This window comes from Mauremys reevesii, linkage group 5, assembly GCF_016161935.1.
Source record: "Mauremys reevesii isolate NIE-2019 linkage group 5, ASM1616193v1, whole genome shotgun sequence".
Lineage (NCBI taxonomy): Eukaryota > Metazoa > Chordata > Testudines > Geoemydidae > Mauremys > Mauremys reevesii.
The window spans coordinates 43,292,232-43,312,830 of NC_052627.1; the positions used below are offsets into that span (position 1 = coordinate 43,292,232).

Consider the following 20,599-nt stretch of genomic DNA (forward strand, 5'->3'; position numbering starts at 1 on the left):
TCCCCCCAAAACAAACATAATTAGTTCACTGTGCTTCCTTAGAAATACATTATAAATTATCATCAGTTATCAACTTCAAAAAAAATCTTAATCAGTTGCAGTCTCTGTCCTTACCCTGGTTATGATATTTACCGATTTATCTTTCATTGGAAAGACTTTGCTTACTCCATGTTTGAACAAGAACCACTGAAATTGACATTTTAAGGGCAAGCCTGTTGTCAGAGGGTGCTGAATAAGCACAATGCAATCAATGTCTTTATTCTTTGACTGATATTTTGCTTTGCTAAAGCAGTGGTTTGAACGACTGACTCCTAAGTTTACAGATTTAAATTTCAGAATTTGCTGGCCACTCATCCTTTTTTAAGAAAATGCCATTGCACAACTACAAATAGATGCTACCAGTAATCTGTAAAATTCCAGCCTGAAAAGTGCTAATTTTAATATATGCCTTCTTGCATCAAGTCCACAGGTTATAACCTTTAACTTTTTGTTTTGAATTCTAATTTTTTAATTTGGTGATTTTAATAGTAATTTTACCAAAACGTATAATAGGGAATAGGAATGCAAAATCATAGAAATGTAGGTCTGGAAGGGACCTTGAAAGGTCATCAGGTTCAGTCTCCTGCACTTAGACAGGACCAAATAAACCTAGACTGTCCATGTCAGGTGTTTGTTCAACCTGTTCTTAAAAACTTCCAGTGATGGGGATTCCACAGCCTCCCTTGGAAGCTACCCTTATAGTTAGAAATCTTTTCCTAATATGTAACCTAAATCTTCCTTGTTGCAGATTAAGCCCATTACTTCCTGGCCTGTCTTCAGTGACATGGTAGACAAGGGTTCCCTGTCCTCTTCATAATAGCCCTTAACATATTGGATGACCATTATCAGATGTCTCAGTCTTTTCTCAAGATTAAACATGTCCAGTTTTTTACCTTTGTGCATAGGTCAGACTTTCTAAACCTTTAATCATTTTTGTTGCTCTTCTCTGGACTTCCTTCAATTTGTCCACATTTTCCAGAAGTGTGGCACCCCGAATGGACACAGTACTCTAGCTGAGCCCTCTCCAGTGCTGAGCAGAGTGGGACAATTACCTCCTGTGTCTTGCATACAACACCCCTGTTAATCCAGCCCAGAATATTAGCCTTTTTTGAAACTGTATCACATAGGTGAATCCTATTCAGTTTGTGATCCACTATAATGCCTAGATCTTTTTCAGAAATACTTACCACCTAGACAGTTATTCCCCACCTAGACAATTGTGCATTTGATTTTTTCCTTCCTAAATGAAGTACTTTGCACTTATCTTTATTGAATTATATTGTGTACATGTACATACAACCCTGCCACATGCAATATTGTGATATTTAAACATTCTTATTTGTAATGTTTTCACCTACCTCATTTTATTAGTATATGTTTGGTTAAATGAGGATTTAAAGGTCCTCTTTGGTAGATATTGCAGTAGATACAATTTTACATTTTCTTAGTGTTCAACCAGACATCTATAAAGTTATTACTATAATTAGAGGCTAGTAGGTCAAGTACTCTGTTTTCTAAAGCTATGTTTAGTGTGGCAGAGCTCTGACCTTGCTCCTGTGGGTCCTGCACTTCTAGGCGGTTTATGCTAGCCTCAGTGGCTCACTGTGACCCTCCACGTAACCCTTCTCTTTCTAGGGCCAGGGTTACAGTCCACTGAGCCCTTTTCATCATAGGCCTGCAAGGAGGTTGGTGAGAGAACTCCCAGTTTCTGTTCAGCCTCCTGTCCTGACAGGAACCTGACTTCCCCTTCCAGGAGATGTTCCTGTAGTGGTGGGTTGGGGGGAACTCGGGCCCGCCCTCTACTCCGGGGTTCCAGCCCAGGGACCCTAATGGTAGCAGTTGTTGGCAGCCAACCTTTCACTGCCAGAGTTGCTACATTTCCCTGGGCCACTTCCCCACAGCTCTCCTGCTTCTCCCTTCTTCACCCTTAACTTAGGGCTCCTTTAACAATGTTTTAGGGTGTCTTCAGTAACCAGCCCTTCAGCCACACTTCCACTCCCTGACTCCCCTGCCTGACAGGAGTGAGCCCTTTTTATAGTATCAGCAGGGCCTTAATTAGAGTCAGGTGGTCACATTAACTGAATGGCCTCACCTGACTGTTTACAGGTTAATTAGAGTCAGATGTTCTCATTAGCCTGGAGCAGCCCCTCTCTGGTCAGTCAGGGAACAGAAAACTGTTAATCCAGTGGCCAGTATATCTGCCTTCTGCTATTCTGCTGTACCCAACTGGCCTGGGTCTATCACATTAGTTAATGAGAGAGCAATATTATTTTGCATTTTTTTCTAAGCTCTGTTACAAGGGATATGCAGATCTTACTTCTGAACTGGTTAAGAAAAAGATGTTAGTACTAGTAGAATAAATAGACCAGAAGAATGTCTACTTGGTTCTTCTGTACAGCCTGGCATGCTTACAGCAGCACTGTGGCCAAACATCATCTTAAATGCTGTGTAGCACATAAGTGATTGAGAGAGCACTCAGTGTTACATTTGTTAGCTCAGAATGGTGAAGAGGACAGTAATAGAACATGAGAAATAAGAATGGGTTATTTAATGCTTTTCCAACTGAGGCTTGAAGAGTCATGGAGGTATGTGATAGATGGCTAGTATGGTGTCAGGGGATATTTTTAGGCTTGGAAATGTTTACCAGACATTTTCTAGCAAGTTGCCTATATAAAAGAATAGCATGTGTGAGTGAGAGATGGGGAGAGAGAGAGCGAGAAAGAGAGACCAGTGAAGTCCAGGGGCAGTTCCTCCATCAGAAACCTAACCTGTGCACCTCCATCTGTTGGGAAGTGGCATGATGCTTGAATTTGTACCAGGATTCTGTCCCTGGACTCTACTTATGCCTTTTGTATATGTCTGATAAATTTGAATTACCAGCATTGGATTGGGAGAGTCAGAGGGAAAATCATTTTCCATCCTTCACATCCATCCCCATAGGAATTTTCATACTGGATTAGACCTTTGGTCCATGAACTACATATCTGCCAGTGGTGCATACCAGATATTTCCAAGGAGTGTATCAAACTGGCGTAGTTTACAATGATGTAATAACATGTTTATGCAGAGTTTCTTCTAAACGTCAGTCAGTTTATGTCTTGAAGAAATGGGATTTATATTGCATATACACATTAAGTAATGCTAATCCAAAATAATTAGTCAAGCCCCAAAATCATGAGATTAGTTTAAAAATCATGCAATTTAAAAAAATAATATATGTGGCGATCCTTTTAGTTGTTGTCTGGTTTTTGAGCCGTTAGGGTTCTCATTGTCTTTCTTTTCTGCCCTACTATGATGATTAGAAACGTACTGTTTTTTAAAAACGAAACATGAGATTTTCATGTATCCACAGAACTTTGTGAACTGAGGCTTTATGGGAGGCACTAATTATTGCGAGGTTTGTGATCAAATACCGAGAGTTAGCAATACTAAATGTTTAACTCAGCTGGTGTAATTTTGGATATTCTTATTATCCAGTTGAATGTCTGATCCTTTAAAAAATCCTGCTAAACTCTTTGACAAAATAATACCCAGTGTCAATGAGTTCCACAGACTACTTATAAGTTGTTTAAAAAATACCTCTTTCCTTTTATCAGTTACAAATTTGTTCTCTTATAATTTATTTAGGTCCCACTATTCTTGTGTTATGAGAAAGCATAAAACAAGCCCCTTAATTTGTTTTTTTTTCTATACCATTTGTTATTTTGTATACATCTCTCATGTTCCTCTTAAGATTACATTTTGCAGAAATTGATTTTTTAGCTCATTCCCTCCCAGTTCCCTTTATACATTTCTTATTAATCTCTGTCAACAGATGTTTGAACTTTTTAACCCGATGACTATATTTTTAATAAGTATAATATGCATAATTAATACTTTGAAATGGCTCCAAAACACACTAGATTTAGCATTTAAAAAAAACAAAAACTCCTCCTCTTCCCATTCCGTAAGTGGGTTACAAATGTATATTGTGTTGTAACTGGTGTAGTATTATGCCTGGGACCACTGGTCACCCTCAGTCTTTGGGTATCCAGGAAACAGTTAATACAAAGATAAGAGCAAAACCCAGCTGAATATTTTTACCTTGGTAATAAACAAAGAAGGTTGCAGGTTCCTTTTAAAGCAGGGGTGGGCAACCTGTGGCTCCAGAGCTGCATGTGGCTCTTCATAGTTGATATGCGGCTCCTTGCATAGGCACTGACTCTGGGGCTGGAGCTAAAGATGCTAACTTTCCAATGTGCTGGGAAGTGCTCAACCCCCTGCTCTGCCCCAGGCCCTGTCCCCACTCCACCCCTTCCCCTGAGCCTGCCATGCCCTCGCTCTTCCCCCCTCCTCACCAGAGCCTCCTGCACACCGCATAACAGCTGATCGTGGCGGGCGGGAGGCATGGGGAGGGAGCGGGAGGCACTGCTTGGTGGGGCTGCCGGTGGGCAGAAGGTGCTGCAGGTTGGAGTGGGGGGAGCTGATGGGGAGGGCTGCTCGCATATTAGTGTGGGTCTTTAGCAATGGTACATTGGTACATTCTGACTCCCTCTCAGGCTCAGGTTGGCCGACCCGCCAGAGCCAGGCAGGATCTCTGGTTTGGAAATTTAACCCTTAAATGCATAACTTCCTGGGAAGTGGGTTCCTTAGTCCACTTCTGGTGGCTTGACCCTCTGTCTGAACCACCAGTTGAATTGGGTGATTTCTCTTCTGGAGGGGATCTGGGCTGAGGAATGTCATGGCTTAGAGAGTGCCCTCTTGTTGCCCTGAAAATGTAGGTTGGTGGGTACTGAATTAGGAGGTGGTAAATGGAATCCTATTTCTGTTAATTAAAATAAATAATAAGAATCTCTAAAATTGTTCCAGGGAAAAAAGTGTGTTTCAGTATTTTTTAAATTGTGAGGTTTTAGCATTGGTTTAGGTGAAGAGGAAAACATCGAGAGAAAGTTGTAATAATAATTAGTGTATATAGTGCTTTTTTCATCAGTAGATCTGAAGGTACATTTACAAACGAGATCTGTATCACTTTCCTGATTTCATAGATTGGGAAACTGAGGGACAGAGACATGAAGGGAATTGCCCAAGGTTAGCCATCAGGCTAGTGTCAGAGCTGATAATAGTAAAAGGTCTCCTGAATCTTGGTCCAGTGCTCAACCCACTAGGTAACACTGTCTCCCCTAAATCCTGCTTCAGAGATTTCTTTGTTCCTGCCATATTCAAAGAAAAATCCACTTACAAGAAGAAAACACTTTGTACAGCCCCAGTCAAAGTTTAGAGGACACAGTGGTGTTGAAATAGATCTGGAGAAGAGTGAAAAATCTGGACACTATAAACTGGAACCGGCTCCTACTGAAGACAATAACAAAACTCCCCTTGACTTCAGTGGGAGCTGGCTAAAACCATAACTACATAACCTAACTATTATAATGTGTACAGTGATTTGAATATGTAAAGTACCATGTAAGTGCTAACTATTATTATAAACGTCATACTCTAACTTCAGACCGAATTCCTGACTTCAGTGCTGTTGCCTAGGTTGTTAAACATTTAATATCCTCTTGCGTGAGAAATGGGAAGTTGTGGGTTGGTATGGTAATGTATTTAAGAAGCTACTTTTGCAACAAAGTGTTTAATATGCAGCACTGGAGAGTTTTACATTAAGGTAAGTTAGAGAATCTAAAACAGGGATATTTTAGATGAATATTATGTGGCATAAATCATATTTGTTTTTGTAAGAACAATGGAGTATTCTTTGTATTCATACTATTTATAGATTTTTATTCTTTAGTGATCCATAGCATACTAATTGTAGCCTGACAAAGGAAATCACTTATGACATACTGAGTAAACAGAGTAAATGTGACCCCTTGTCAAGGTTCTAAAGCCAAAGCCAAACTGCCTTTGGTTTTGGTATTCTGGATTCTAATGGGATAGTTGATTGTTTCATATATTACTGTAGTTTGCACTGATCTGGAAATTAAATTACCGGTAAGTACTTTTCTTGATGTAAAGTAGGAGATGAACATGCCTTAAACTATGTCACAAATTATTCCAAATCAATTTGTGTCCAGTTATAAATTCAGAAATATTCTTTTTAACTCCTGTGTCTTTTTTATTTAAATCCTTTTCATAGTAAAATTTGACATCTTTCTGTTATTTGTGCTGTGTAATGTATGCTGTGCAACTTCTCACAATGTTATAGTTATGTGGCGTTATTATTAGCTTAAAAATCCTAGGTTAAAATGCATTATCTTGGGAATGTAAAATATATTCTCTCATTTCTTCATAGTGATAATGTTGCATTATGAATTTAGGAATAATGTCACATAACTATATGACCATCATTTTAATTGGCCTAATCCTGCCAGATTCAGTGTGTCTCATACAAAGTTCTGAAAAACTCTCAAATCCCATTGACTTCAATAGTCCCTACCTTTGCCATGTAAAATGTTACACCTAACCTATTGCAATGTGGGTTTCTTTAAAAAAGGTTCTTGGGATGTTAGAGTCAGCATTTTGTGAAATAGTCAGTGGTTATCCATTGATTACAGATACAGTACTTACCAATTTTTATATGTGTCTTTAGCCCCTTAAAACATTCTCTATTGTCATTGGTCATTTCCTGTGCATTTGTTGGACTACACCCTAATGGGAGAGGACTCCTTTGTCTATACCCTTTTGATTGAGAATCCAGAGGGCAGTAGAATCCAGAAAGTCTCACTATTGTTTCTAAGAGGTTGAAGGTTGTCATGCCTCCCTGGGACAGTTTGCATTAAATTTTAAACAGTTTAAGTGCCAGTCTACACAGTTTTTGCACTGATATAAGTAAATCTGTAGGAAAAAAACATAACATTTTAGTTAAATCAGTGCAACCCCCTACTGTGGACATAGTTACGCTGATATAGCTTGTTTCAAATGTGTCTTGACTAGAGGGTTGCATTGCTTGTAACTAAAGTGGTTTTTCCAATTTAATTATATCAATGCAAAAACTGTCTGAAGACAAGCCCTAAGCCTCGGGTATGGAAATTAAATGTATAAAGAATGGAGAGAAAATAAAAGGAAAACAAAACTAATATATTTAGTCTTATAGTTGGCAAACATGATGCCAGATTGCTGTGGTACATCTTATGATTGATTTCAGTAAAATTACAGCCTTACTTTTGCCAAGAATAAAACTAGATCTGTGAGAGGCAGTGTTTGTTTATTTTAGTCTGATTTTTCTCAGAATTCATAATAAATATTGCCTTAATTAGACCATTTGAGTCTGAGACTGTCACCTATGTATTGTTTTTTATAGTGATCAATTTTTGTTTATTTCCCGCTGTAGCAAATACCAAAAGGACAAATAGTAACAATTGAAAAAACTAAAAACCATAGTTATGCTCTAAAAATACATACATTAACAACAGTAATGCAAAAGAATTCCAAAGGAGGTTTTTAAGGAAGCACTAATTTCTGTACTGCCAACTATGCAAAAAGAAAAAAAAAAAGAGCCTTAGTGCTTAATATCTATGTAAAAATTGTGCAGACTACATGCACGTGAATGCAGTTTTGGTCAGTTAAATCTCAGTTCATGGATTTGATATGGCAACCATGAATTATCATGCAAATATTTTATATATGGGTTGCAATATGTTTAACACAGCAATCTAGACATTATCCAGATATGTAGACATAAAGGCATTCTGATGACATCTGGTAAAAGCATTCAGCAAAATCAAAAGTTTCAGCGTTTAGGAAGTAGTCCTGAAGGCTCTTCTCCGTGCCCCCCCCCATGGTGCCAAGGGGCAGGGGGCAGAAGCTTGGTCCTGCCGGTTCCCCTGCCTCTTCCCGTAGTGTGCTCTCTGTCCCTGCCGGCCGATCAGCTGATGGCCCTTGTGAGGGAGTGGGTAGAGAAGGAGCAGAGTCAGCGTGCTTGCTGCTCCCACCGGAGGCAGAGAACACGCGGGTGGCAGGGCCTTGGGGAAGGGGCTGGTGGAATAGGGGCATATCCCCTCCAGCCCCCTGCTCTGACCCCCCACACACACCCCAGCCATCTGCCCTGAGCCCCGCAGCCCCGCACCCCCCCACGCCTGAGCCCTGTGCCCCGCACACCCCCCAGACCTCTGTCCTGAGCCCTGTACCCCCCTCATACACACCCAGCCCTCTGCTTGACTCCTTCACACACACCCCCATGACCCGAGCCCTGACTCTGGCACCCCCACACATCCCCAGCCCTGCCACCCCCTGCCTGACACCTGCACCCCCCGCACATGCTCCCAGCCTTCTGCCCTGACTCTTGCACCCCCCACATCCTGACTCTTGCACCCCACACATCGCCCCTAAGCCTCTGCCAGCCAGTTGCTGGGGATGGATGACCTGATAATTTCCCTGCTCTGTTCATTCCCTTTGAAGCACCTGGCATTGGCCACTGTCGGAAGACATGATTCTGGGCTAGACAGGCATACTGCGTCAGACCAGTGGTCCATTCTTATGTTCTTACATTAAGGGCCATTGCATTTAATGTTTCTTGTGAAGTGAATTTTTAATTAGGACAGTTTTTCTGTTGTATTCCAATAGTAATTTGTGTTTTAAAAGCAGCTTTGGTATTTGATAACTTATGGCGACAGAAAATACTGAATTCATATCACAAGGCAGAGAGAGAGAGAGAGAGAGAGAACTTAGACTGTAGAGCTAACTTGTGGTTTTGCCACTAGCCCTGCATACGGGGCAGTGTGCAGTAATGCTGCCTCAGGAGCAGACTGTGATTTGGGAACAGCAAAAGAAAGCAATATGGATTAGGCTTTTAAATGTCAACTTCTTTGAAGCTATTCTTCATAAATTAATGGGATTTTCTTGGAATATTTTAGGAAAGATTAATACAGATGCCTTTACATCTATACATCTGTATAGTGTCTACCTAAAATACCTGATATTTTCCATGGGTTTTCGTTACCAAATTATATTTTATGTACCCTGGTGGGTTTTTCCCCCTCTCTCAATTTCTGACAGCATGACGTTTTGCTGGATTGAAAAGATTTGTAGTATAGAAACACAAGGAAACATTTGCCATTTGAAGTATGTATGCAAGCAGAAGGCTAATGCTATGGTTTATTACTCTTTTATTGTTTAAATATCTGTATTTTTATTTGTGAATAGGAATTTACTGATTTTTGAGGCTGACTCTTCTCATCTTGGTGAAGTCAGTGGGAGTTGTGTCACTGACTTCACTGGGAGAAGTACTGGAGCTTTTGGAGTTCAATACACAAATTAAAGACAACATGGATTTTTCACCCTATAAGGTAGCGTCAAAGAGCTTTAAATTACACAAGGATTAATTTATAACTGTGTTGACCTGTAAAAGAATTTATTACACTGGTTTGCACATCAGCCTTCTTTTTTTCTATCTAGTAGCTGAGGTGCACGGAGTGGCTTTTAACGCTCAAGAAGAAGAAACAAGGCTTGAGTATTATATGCAGATACTTAGATTTTCAGTAAAGGCTTGAATACTAACTGCTTTGTATGCATTAACCTGAAAATCCCATTTTTATCATCTTTTTATTTCCTTACATAATGTTACCAAATGGTTGTAATTATTCAAAAAAGTTAAATGATCCTGTTGAGATTATAGTTAATTAAACATAGGCAGTGATGTCTTATTTTTTTTAAAATCCAGCCACTGACAGATTTAGAACACTGCTTGACCCTTGTACTGATGGAGAAAGGAGGAAGTGGGAGTGAACATTTTCTTTGCTGGGCAAGATCATATTGGGTAGGATAAAACTACACATTCCTGCCAAAGTGCTTGGATCAAACTAAAGGAACACAGATGGCTGTAACTGATAAAGGTGTTTGTTATTGCTTTTCTGCTCAGCACTGTGTGTGAGAGGGACACAGAGTGTGTGTGTGTCTGTGTGTGTTTAGCTGAGGTATTTTTATTTAATAGGAGAATAGACATTGTGTGCATCCAGTTATCTTGTATGCCTGTGGTCAATAGAAGGGTACTAATGGCCAAGCTCTAAGGGCCAAACCCTAAGCTGTTGAGCAAAGCCCACTTATTACATCTATGCTACATAAGAAAAATATTGCATCCTCACCACCAGCTGATTGTGCTGCGTGCACAATCACTTCATAGCTGCTAATATAAATACTAGGTGAAGCAATGCAAGTGGTCTGCTCCACCCTCCCATATCAGGTTTTGTCTCAGATGGTCTGTGAAATGTACGTGTTTTGAATCACAAATCTTTTCTCCATGTAAGGTGTGGTGATCTTTGGATCTTTTCTATGGTGCCTGGGTCGGGCTGTGTGTTAGAATCCCCTGTACTATGATGGTTTGGGGTGTTAGTGGAAGGGAGAAGAGCCCAATATTGTGCCCTTATTACATTGGTTGAATGAGTGGAAATTCTTTACACAGATGTAAAGAAAAGAGTGGAGAATGTATGATTTAGTTCTTCACTTTACATTGGAAAGTTGTCATTTTTAATGACAAGTATAAAATTAAACAATCCATTGGAATACTATATATATATTTATATATAGTATTCCAATGGATTGTATGTGTGTGTGTGTGTGTGTGTGTGTATGTATATGTATATGTATATGTATATATATATATATATATATATATATATATATATATATATACAGAATAAGTCCATGGTAATAGACATGGAATATATATCTGGTATAACTATAAATCGCCAAAATTATTATTTTTTCAACCTATAGTGAAATATACTGGTGTAAATCTTTACGGATAAAAAATATTTCTCTGGCTCAACAGAGATATTATGTATTATATTCTGTTGTCAGAATGCAGCAAGAAAAGTAACTTTTCCAGAATTTACTTTTTGAAAAAGTTTAATGACTATTATACTTCAGCAATAAATCCAGAAAAACTAATGTTCTGTCTTACAATGCAGCCAAAAGAGGCTGGTCCTGCTGAGAGTCAGTTATGGTCCCAGGTGGGCTATCCAGAATTACACGTGTTTTTCCCAGGGGGAGTTATTACCATCATAAATCAATTTTAAAAGTATGTGTTGTAGAGAAAGTGCTCATAATAACTTTCTCTTCTCTCTTTTGATTCTTCACAATTATTTAACGTGAAATTACCATCAGGGTTTAATCAACTCATAGTTCTTCACTTTCTGGGTTGTCACAGAGAGAATTTTGCACCATCTAGTAGTAGTTCACAAGTTGACCGCTTATGAAAGATTGAAATGATCCTCTGAATATAATGTGAAAACAAAGGATTTTGAATTGCATTTTTGGCTAAGCCAAGTTGTTAAAACTGAATTATAGAAATAAAAATAGGGGTTTTCTTTTTCTTCCTCTTATCGCCATACTGTAGGTATACCTGCAATGCCACTGTCATTTTAAACCTTTATTTATTATTATTATTATTTATTATTGCAGAGGTAGTTGCTGAAATGAGATAAGCTGTGTTCAAATATACAGGAAGTCATGGGCTCCAAACTTGCAATGTGATCCGAATGGGTGGACAGTTGTGATTATGCACAGCCCCTTTGACTCACAGGGGTAAGGGTCTGCTCACCTGGATCCACTTTCAGGGTTGGGGCCTTTGTCTCTATCCGGAAGACCTTACAGTCAATAGACCTGCAAACATATGTGTACATGAATAATTTTACATACATGCCATAGTGTTTGCAGGCTTGGATCCAAAGTGTTTGAGAGGGTGTTAAGAACGCATTTTGTGAGTTCCGTTTATTTTAATGGATATTTTAATAATAATAATAATTTTAATATATGAATGCTATCTTCAAACTGCCCTTCTGTGTAGCCATTTAGTTTATTTTCTACTTTCTTTTAACTCTTGTCTTTTTTCTATTTTTCTATTATTATTTAAAACCTTGGTTATTTTTTATGTAACCTGTTTTCAATTTAAAAACAATAATCAATCTCTGTAAAATCATTACACATCCACCTCTTGATTTACACTGCTATATATTTTAAATGATTATTCGTTTGCTAAGATTAAAATACTAAACTTCCTTCTTGTGTCAAAGTGACGTTTTGCTCCTGTCCAGTCCACGAAACGTCCATTCAGAGAGAACACCCCAAGACTCCCTTAAGTGTGCAGTCCTCCAAGGTTTTGAGTTCTCTGGCTTTGATCTGGAGTAGCTTATATTTAACTGCAGCGAAGAGTCCTGTGGCACCTTATAGACTAACAGACGTTTTGGAGCATGAGCTTTCGTGGGTGAATACCCACTTCGTCGGATGCATATTTAACTGTGTAGGGTTGAGCCTTGAGAAGTCTCTATAAGACTCCCTTCCAGTAGCCATTTGATTTCATCTACAAATGAGCAGGGCACTCTTGATATCACAGGGTGTGGCTCCCAGGTAGGTCAGTTAAGGTGTTGCGCTACAGTCAGTCCCTGGCCCACCTAATCCCTATGGGAGATGGTGGGGCTTCTTCCCACATAGCTGCCCTTGGTGGGGAGTCGCAACACTGAGGTCTAGGTCTAGGCTATGGAGTGACAAGACCCATCATGGCACCACTGCTGCTGTTGATGTGCTGACAGCTGTGTCTGAGCCTTTGGCCTCTTGAGAGAGGTCTTCCCCATCCCATAAGAAGTTATGGGCTACTACCTGCTACAGTTGTCCTCAAAATGGTGTTGTCTACTCAGGCATAAACCAGGGTAACAGGAGTGGTCAGGCGATGGGCATGACATAGGTTAGTAATGAATTATGGGAACCTAATGTAAAAAAAAAAAGATGATATATCGCTGTACCACTAGCATCCTCTGTACTCCACCTACTCTTTCAGAAAAAGACTCAGTGGTGAAATTCACACCCGTGCAGAGGACCCCCCTGAGGATTGAAGTACTGCTTAAGACCCACTCAGACCTTTAACACGACACTGAAATGGTACAAGGGATAAGTAGGGCCTTGTGGAGGCCTCCTTGAAACATGCATGGGAAGTCAAGAAACTCAGGCTCTGTTGGACCAAGGGGGAAAGAGAGTTCAAAAGTGGAGGGACTTCCACTGAGAAGATATTGCCCAATTCTCTTTACATCTAAATTTAGAGACTGTTAATTTCCGTATCCCAGTTGATCTCATCTGTCTACAAAAAGCACGAAGAGCCAGTTGGCACATTTTATTCCACTCCCTGCACTGACCTCATAGAAAATATTCAGGAAAATACAGCCAGAGACTGTGTTAACTTTCTTACAGAGCCTCCTCCACATTGAAGAGCCTCCCTTAAAGGAAAATAACTGGGGCAGTCATCAGCTGAGTCCATCAACAATCTTTTGGAGCTGCACTGTCAGGGAGTGAGGCAAAGCTGCAGGGAGCCAAGATCCAGTGCAGAGACATAGGGCCCCCATGCAGATATAGTCCTGGATTTTGTGTGGCTGTTTTGAAAACCCCACAGATCTTGGGGGATTCATGAGTTTTGGGTGCTGAGCCACCCAAAGTAGCAATTTGGAGGAAATCCTGCTAGGAGAGCTTGAGGAAATCCCCCTCCTCTCTATTTCCTTCATATGGGTTTGCCTGTCAGATGATACAGTCAGGCCTTGGGTTTTTGATCTTTACACAGTTTGTACTTGAGCTGTTAGGTGCTCTCCCTTTCCTGTTCTTATGGCCCTGCACAAGGTTTATTTCAGCTCTAGGTTGCTATTACCATCTTGTTCCTTTTGTGGGCAGTGTGGTTGTGCTGAGATTAAAGGAAAAGAAGAATAAGTCCAAGATTGGTATTGTGGAGCATAGTGGGCAAAAGTGAAAGCTTTTCCCCTACAATGCTCAGATTTATTATTATTTATGTGTTTACTTTATGCAGCAAATAAAAATGTGAACTTGTTGGCCTGCTGAGGAGCCAGTATCCATGCCTGGCTCAGCTTGTTAAGCCCAGAAGGCTACAGAAACATTGGAGAACAGGGACAAAAGGAAGCTTCTAAAGAAGGGAAGGGCGTGTTATATTCATTCTTTATCTGGACACGTTCCAGGTCTTTTTAGCATTAAGTAATTATTTAAAAATACAACCATACATCACTATCTGAAAATGATACGTATGACCGCTAAAATATTTGCAGAAATAAATAATTACGAACAGGCTATATTTGTTGTTCCATAAAATGAATGAGCAACAATATCCATCAACCCAGACTTGGGAAAGAATGACTGGAAATTCTGTCTTTCGTTCTCCATTTATAAAAGCAAAAATCTTTGAACAGACAGCTTCATTAAAACACATTAAGAAAGATTCCTGTTTTATAAATGCTGGCAGTAATGTTTTCCCACTGATCACAGCTGAAAAGCCACAGGATACTCTTGCTAATGAACATGAGAGAGAAACAGCCCTTTAGACTTCATGCTAGGGCAAAGAGATTTTATGTTGGTCTTTTCTGTTTCCTATCATCAACTAAGTTGAGCTATTGCAGAAGTTTTCTTTATCAAGTAGAAATTAAGGCATCTGAAAAATAGTTGTAAAGCCTTACTAATGGAAGCCTGTCAAAATGGATACCTGAAATTTTACTGATAAGAGCATCTTTCTAGTTTAGTATCTTTTGGACACTCTCTTTTAAAACACACTACACCTATTATGAAATATATGCATATATTTTAAAGATAGCCCTAGTTATGTACGAATTGAAATATTTGGTCTTTTAGTGCTGAAGAATGAGTCACAAAGGAGGGAGAACAAACCCTACTGTAAGAACTGGTAACATCATTTGATAATGGTTTGTTCAGTACCTTGAGATGGTCCATATGAAAACACTCTATTGTATATAAATGTAACATTATAATTATTTGTCAGGGCTACTACAGAAATAGGAAAATAAAGTAGAGCTGTGTTCCCTCAGACAAAAAGTCAATACAGAGGACATATTTTTATGGAAAGAAATGGTATTATTAAGGCCTTGATCCTGCAAAGTTTTATGCACTAGTAACTTTACACATAGGAGTAGTCCTGTTGAGTTCAGTACGTGTAAAGTTGCTTGGGTGGTTTTGTCTTTGCAGGATTGGGCCCTAAATTTGTAAAAGGAATTATTACAAACAATTGACTTGGTTCTCCTTTCACTCGTGCCAGTTTTTCTGCAGTGTAATTGTACCGACTTTGCTGTAGTTACTCTTGATTTACACTGTAGTAAGGCCTAATGTAGCTAAAATATAAAGGCTTTGGATTTAATTAAATTAAAAGATATATGATTAGACTGAAAGTGACACAGGGTAAATATTAAACATCCTTTTAACAAAATCACTCCTTTCCCCAGGGGATCAAAAACTCTAGGTGTTCTGTGGCCTACAATGAGACACTTTACACGGATGGAATTCAGTACTGAAGAGTATAAGACAATAGTGTTAACCTCGTACTTGTATGAAAATGACTAGCGATATATTAAATTCAAGTACTATTGGGACTAGTACAGCTTAATGCGAACATTTCTGTAGAAACCGTGGTCACAAAATCAATTAAACTCTAAAAAATATGTTAGGAGACATATGTGGTGTTCATTGTACACATAATTTGAAAATAGATGTGAATCCTTGTGTATTACTAACATTCAGCACTTCTAAAAGACAAAAATGAGCTAGTTTTTTTTTATCTGATGTAAGTCAACAGTTTTGGTACAAAAGTGTTTTCCTAAACTGGTACAAAGACAGAAAGACTATCTTAACTAGTTAAGTAGGTGTGTGTTAGCAGGCCAGCACTAACAATGTATTATCAGATGTGGATGTCACATCCATTCCAGTTGTCAGTTGTGCTTGTGGGAGGAGTAGAGGAAGAGAGAGGAGTAAAGAAATGCAGAGAGACAAGATTTACTGAGATGTCTTGTTACTCTATTGATTATTTTTGTTTTATAAACCTTTTTATTAGCTATTTTAATTTCAGGAATAGTTTATTTAAAACAATTATTTTTGGGAAAAACATAAACAGTGAGTACTTTTTTTAATATAGAAAATCTAACCAATGAACTACTTTTTTAAAAAGACTTAAAGGCCAAATTCTGCTCCCGTTACTCCGATGAGTAATCTCATTGAGACCAGTGTGATTACTCATCTGAGTAAAGTAAACAGGCTTTCATGTGATTCTGTGTAGATTATTTGTAGGCCATATCTCATACTTTCGAGAAGAAAATGTTTCTTTGAGATAAGAAAGTGCTGTTTGCCAAAAATAGAAATTTCTTGATTAAAACCATTCCCATTAGATACTGAGTCTGCAGTTTTCTGTACTGATTAAGTTGAATGTAACTGTTCTTCACTTTTTACTGCCCACATTCTCTCTCTTTTCCATAGTGACCAATATTCCTCTCCTTTCAGGAGATAATTTGCTGATAACTCTGCAAATTCAGACTTAGCTACATATTTTGCCTTCCTGGGCAGGAGAGTAGCATATTAACAATTATCCCTTTTAGTATTTGCACGGCATAGGAACCATAGTAGCATAATATATGAATTTCCCTATTCTCCAGCTATTCAGATCCCACTAGATGTAGTTTTTTTACTCCAGTTGGTACAGAGTTAAGGTGATGCTGAGCATTTTGAAAATCACACCTTAGATATTTCAGTTGTTAACAGTAAAAAATTCTTTAATTTCTTTTTTAGTTGGTTTGGTATCCATATTCAATATTTATATTCAAATCATTGAATGCATGAAATAGGCTGCATAATAAATTCTTTGGTGTTTAGAACTTTTTAACAGAATTTACAAGACAATGTTCTCTTTAAAAGAAGTTCTGATTATTAATAACTTCTTTATTACCTAAGAGCGTATTATTAGTTCAGTTGCTTTCCATGAATTGAAAGATTTGACAGTATTTCAGGACCCCTAAAAATATTTTAACATAATTGTAATAAGTACCTAGACATCTATGTGTCTTTTCATAATGCTATAAGTCTCTCATTTGGAATAAAGGATTCTGAATTAAAAAGAAAACACTGTATTCTATTCCCTTTGTGACTCCCAAAGACATTGATTAGTTGAGACAGTCAACATGGCTTTCTTTTTACAAGAAAAAGGTAAATGATTAACTAAGTTCTTTTTTCTGTCTCTCCCACTGAGCATATAAAATACCTATAAAAGAATGTAGAAATGAGACATTTGGTGGAGTTGTTGTGCACAGTGGAAACATAGCTGAATATCTCATAATTTACTATATATATAACTGAAATAATTAATTTCCATGTCATAGGTGTTAGGATCTGAATATAGTAATGTATTCTCCTAGTCATTTGGTTAAATGGAGAGAAAAAAGCTGCCGCTCTCCCTGGGTGTGCAACTAAAGTAAAACTTATATACAACAATTTACAAACAGTTGCTATTACATTTGTGGCTAGCATTAGAACTGAAGATCAGCATTCCAGTAAAGTATTATCAGTTCTGTGCAAAAATGCTTTTTCATTGGCTTGACATTTCTAAATAACTAGTGGAAATTAACGAGGCTGAAGGCATACACAAAATGAACATGGAAATAATGTTCATTCCGGTTAGTCTTTGGATATAGGAAATTTATACTACAAATGCAGGAATCCTAAGTCAACCTACCAAATGCAATAACAAATGACTTGCAGGTTTAAAGTGTAAATATGAATTGTTGTTGAGTGCGAGGTCTTATTTTTACAAGATAGAACATATCATTCAGTCTCTGAAAGTGCTGAATAAAAATAAAAAAACGCAAAATAACAATTCGTTTATCTGTGTCAATACTCGATTCAAAATGGATTGTAATTAAAAATGTTAAAACTAGAATAATCTACAGGAAGTTTTCAATCTTCTGTTTCAAGACTTATTCTTAAAGACTTTTCTAATTTGTCAAAACATTACTTATTATTTATTTATCATTGTAATTTGAGAAGTACATCTTTTGCCTGAAGGGATCGTTGGAGAGGAGCTGAGTTTCTGTTGTGGACTAAGGAATTATTTGAATTTGTACAGAGCAAATCTTCCCCCAACCTCCAAAGTCTGTAGAAGTGCCAAGAAGTAACATAACCAATGGAGGTCTGCTGTATGTATGTGTGCAGTTTAGGAGACATGTCTAGGTAATGCAGTCTCATTGCGAGGGTTGCGAGGAGTGGGAATTGAGGTTGAGCCACAGAAAGAGCTGGCAGATCTTTTACTATCCGGATCTATCAACTACACCTTCAGTGGAGTAATGGTGCAGAAACGAGTGTAGCTTTAGGGTTATAGTAATACACGGAAGGTCTCTGCAGCTTTCTACAGCTTGCAGGGCAGGAGTGGGCAAACTACAGCCCGGGGGCAGCATCCAGCCCTTCAGATGTTTTAATCCGGTCCTTGAACTCCTGCTGGGAAGCAGGGTTGGGGGTGGGGGGTTCGCATGGCTCTAGGAAGCACCGGCATGTCCCTCCTACGGCTCCTATGCGTAGGGAAGCCAGGGGGCTCCTCACACTGCCACCAGCAAACGGAGCCAATGGGAGCTGCAGGGGCAGCGCCTGCGGACGGGGCAGCGTGTAAAGCCACCTGGCCGCACCTCTGTGTAGGAGCCAGAGTGGGGACATGCTGCTTCTTCCAGCAGCTGCTTGAGGTAAGCGCTGCCTGGAGCCTGCACCTCTGACCCCTCCTGTGCCCCAACCCCTTTCCCCAGCCCTGATCTCCCTCCCGGCCTCCGAACCCCTTGGTCCCACCCTCCTGCACCCCAGAGTCCTCACCTCCAGCTGAAGCCCTCACCCCCCCACCCACACCGCAACCCCCTACCCCAGCCTGGAGCCCCCTCCCATACCCTGAACTCCTCATTTCTGGCCCCACCCCAGAGCCCGCATGCCCAGCTGGAGCCCTCCCCCCTTCCCCACCCAACCCCCAATTTTGGGAGCATTCATGGCCCACCATACAATTTCCATACCCCGATGTGGCCCTTGGGCTAAAAACTTTGCCCACCCCTGTTGTAGGGATAGATTCACCCTTTTTTCAGCTCCCGCCATCCCACACCCTAGCTATTTAGGCTGTTTACTGGGGGACAATTTGCCTTTGTACAAATAACCGATGGCACTTAGACCTCTTTGTAAGTTTCAATAAATTTTCCCAGCAATGTGTAAGATTACACTGGGATACACATCTCGATGATCAATCACAGTCTTTACAACTGGATATTTGTGAAGCACTCAGGCAATCCTGAATGTCTGTTTACATCTGTTGGTGTGAAAATTGCAGTATGGAGATTTGGTTTTAATTTATAAGGACCCAAATGCTGAAGTGTGGTTAAATACTCTGAGAAGTTACTCTGTAAAAATTGCATGTTAATGGTCTGTCAGTGGCTTCTAGATCAAATATGCTCAGCTTAAGAGCCCTTTAAAAATGTTTTTTTCCCCCTAACTAATTACACAGAAGGAACAACAGTGTGTTTTCTAACACTGATTGAAAGGAAAATTCAAAACATTGAGGCTTCACTAGGACGCCCACTTTTCTCGAATTTTTTAGTCAACTAAGGGCTCCATTTATTTACACCAGTTAGCAACCGGTCCACAACTTGACTCTAACTTTAATTTGGAATTTGGTCTGACTCTAATTGGTGGAGTAGAATTAAAATTGGTTCTAGGTGGATAGCCTTCGAACTAGCTAGCTTGGCATTTCTAACTCTGGACAGCCAGCCAGACTTTGATTCCAGCCTCTCACCAGCATTTGGACAGCAGTGAAGCTTTTGGAAGCTGACCAGCCTTGATTCCACACCCAGCCCTGGGAAATGACATTTTCATTTTTTGGTCTGGGCCTGCACTGAATTCAGCAGAGCCTGACTGCTCGCAGCTGTAAGCTCAGCAGAGGAGTAGGGAGTTCATCAGAGGAGGGAGAGACTGCATCTGATGACTGACTGGGAACAGGGGGATCTGATGTCTGTGGAGCGTCTGTGGAGTCTGGGCTGCGGGGGAGCGTGGAGAGGGAGGAAGAAGAAGAGAGACAGGGAAACAACAAAAGAGGGAGAGCAGACAGAAGGAGACCAAGGAAGCAGCGGCGCAGGGAAACAGCGAAATCACAAAGCAGCCAAAATCAACGGAAAAAAAGCTCCCACAAGCGAACCACAGACTGCCCCTACACGATGACGTGGCGCCCGGACGATGGGGGCGCGCGGGTGACAGGACGGGCGATGTTCACGGGCGGGTGGCGCGGACGGGGGAGGCGGCAGGGAGGATAACAGGGGAGGAGAGGACAGGGGAGATGACAGAGAGGATCTCGACCACGCTCCACCCATCCCTCCCCTCCCAATCCCCCAGACCCTTCCCAGACCCCAAATCACTCCTAAACATTAAGGAGTGAACTTAAAGTAAACTTTACATGTATAAGTATATGAAAAAAAGAACAGGAATCTATGATAAGGAGATAAGGTTAATATGGGAGGAGATCAGAAATCCTCTCTCCAGAGGAGATATCTGAAAAGGAAGGTCTCTCCTGGCTGTTTTCTGGGAGAGCTGCCTTATTGGAAGGAGGGGGTAGGCGTCCAGAGCGCTTTCAGGTTTCTCGTGGTAGCAGGGAGCACTGAGCCAGGCTGCAGCGCGCTACCGTCACGGGCTGCCCTGGCCGGCACTCAGCGTCCGGCATCATCTCCCTCAGGTCCTCTCACCCTTCAGTCACCTCCCTCATTCTCCTCAGTCTCCCTCCTTAGGGTAATCTAATTATCTAGACTCCTGCATA

At 40.1% G+C, this 20,599-nt stretch overlaps 1 protein-coding gene across 3 annotated transcripts in view; it reads left to right on the top strand.

Moving 5' to 3' along the window:
• The window catches only part of FAT4 (FAT atypical cadherin 4), a 229,742-nt gene that overhangs the window by 8,463 nt on the left and 200,680 nt on the right, over positions 1–20,599 (top strand). The window lies entirely within an intron of this gene.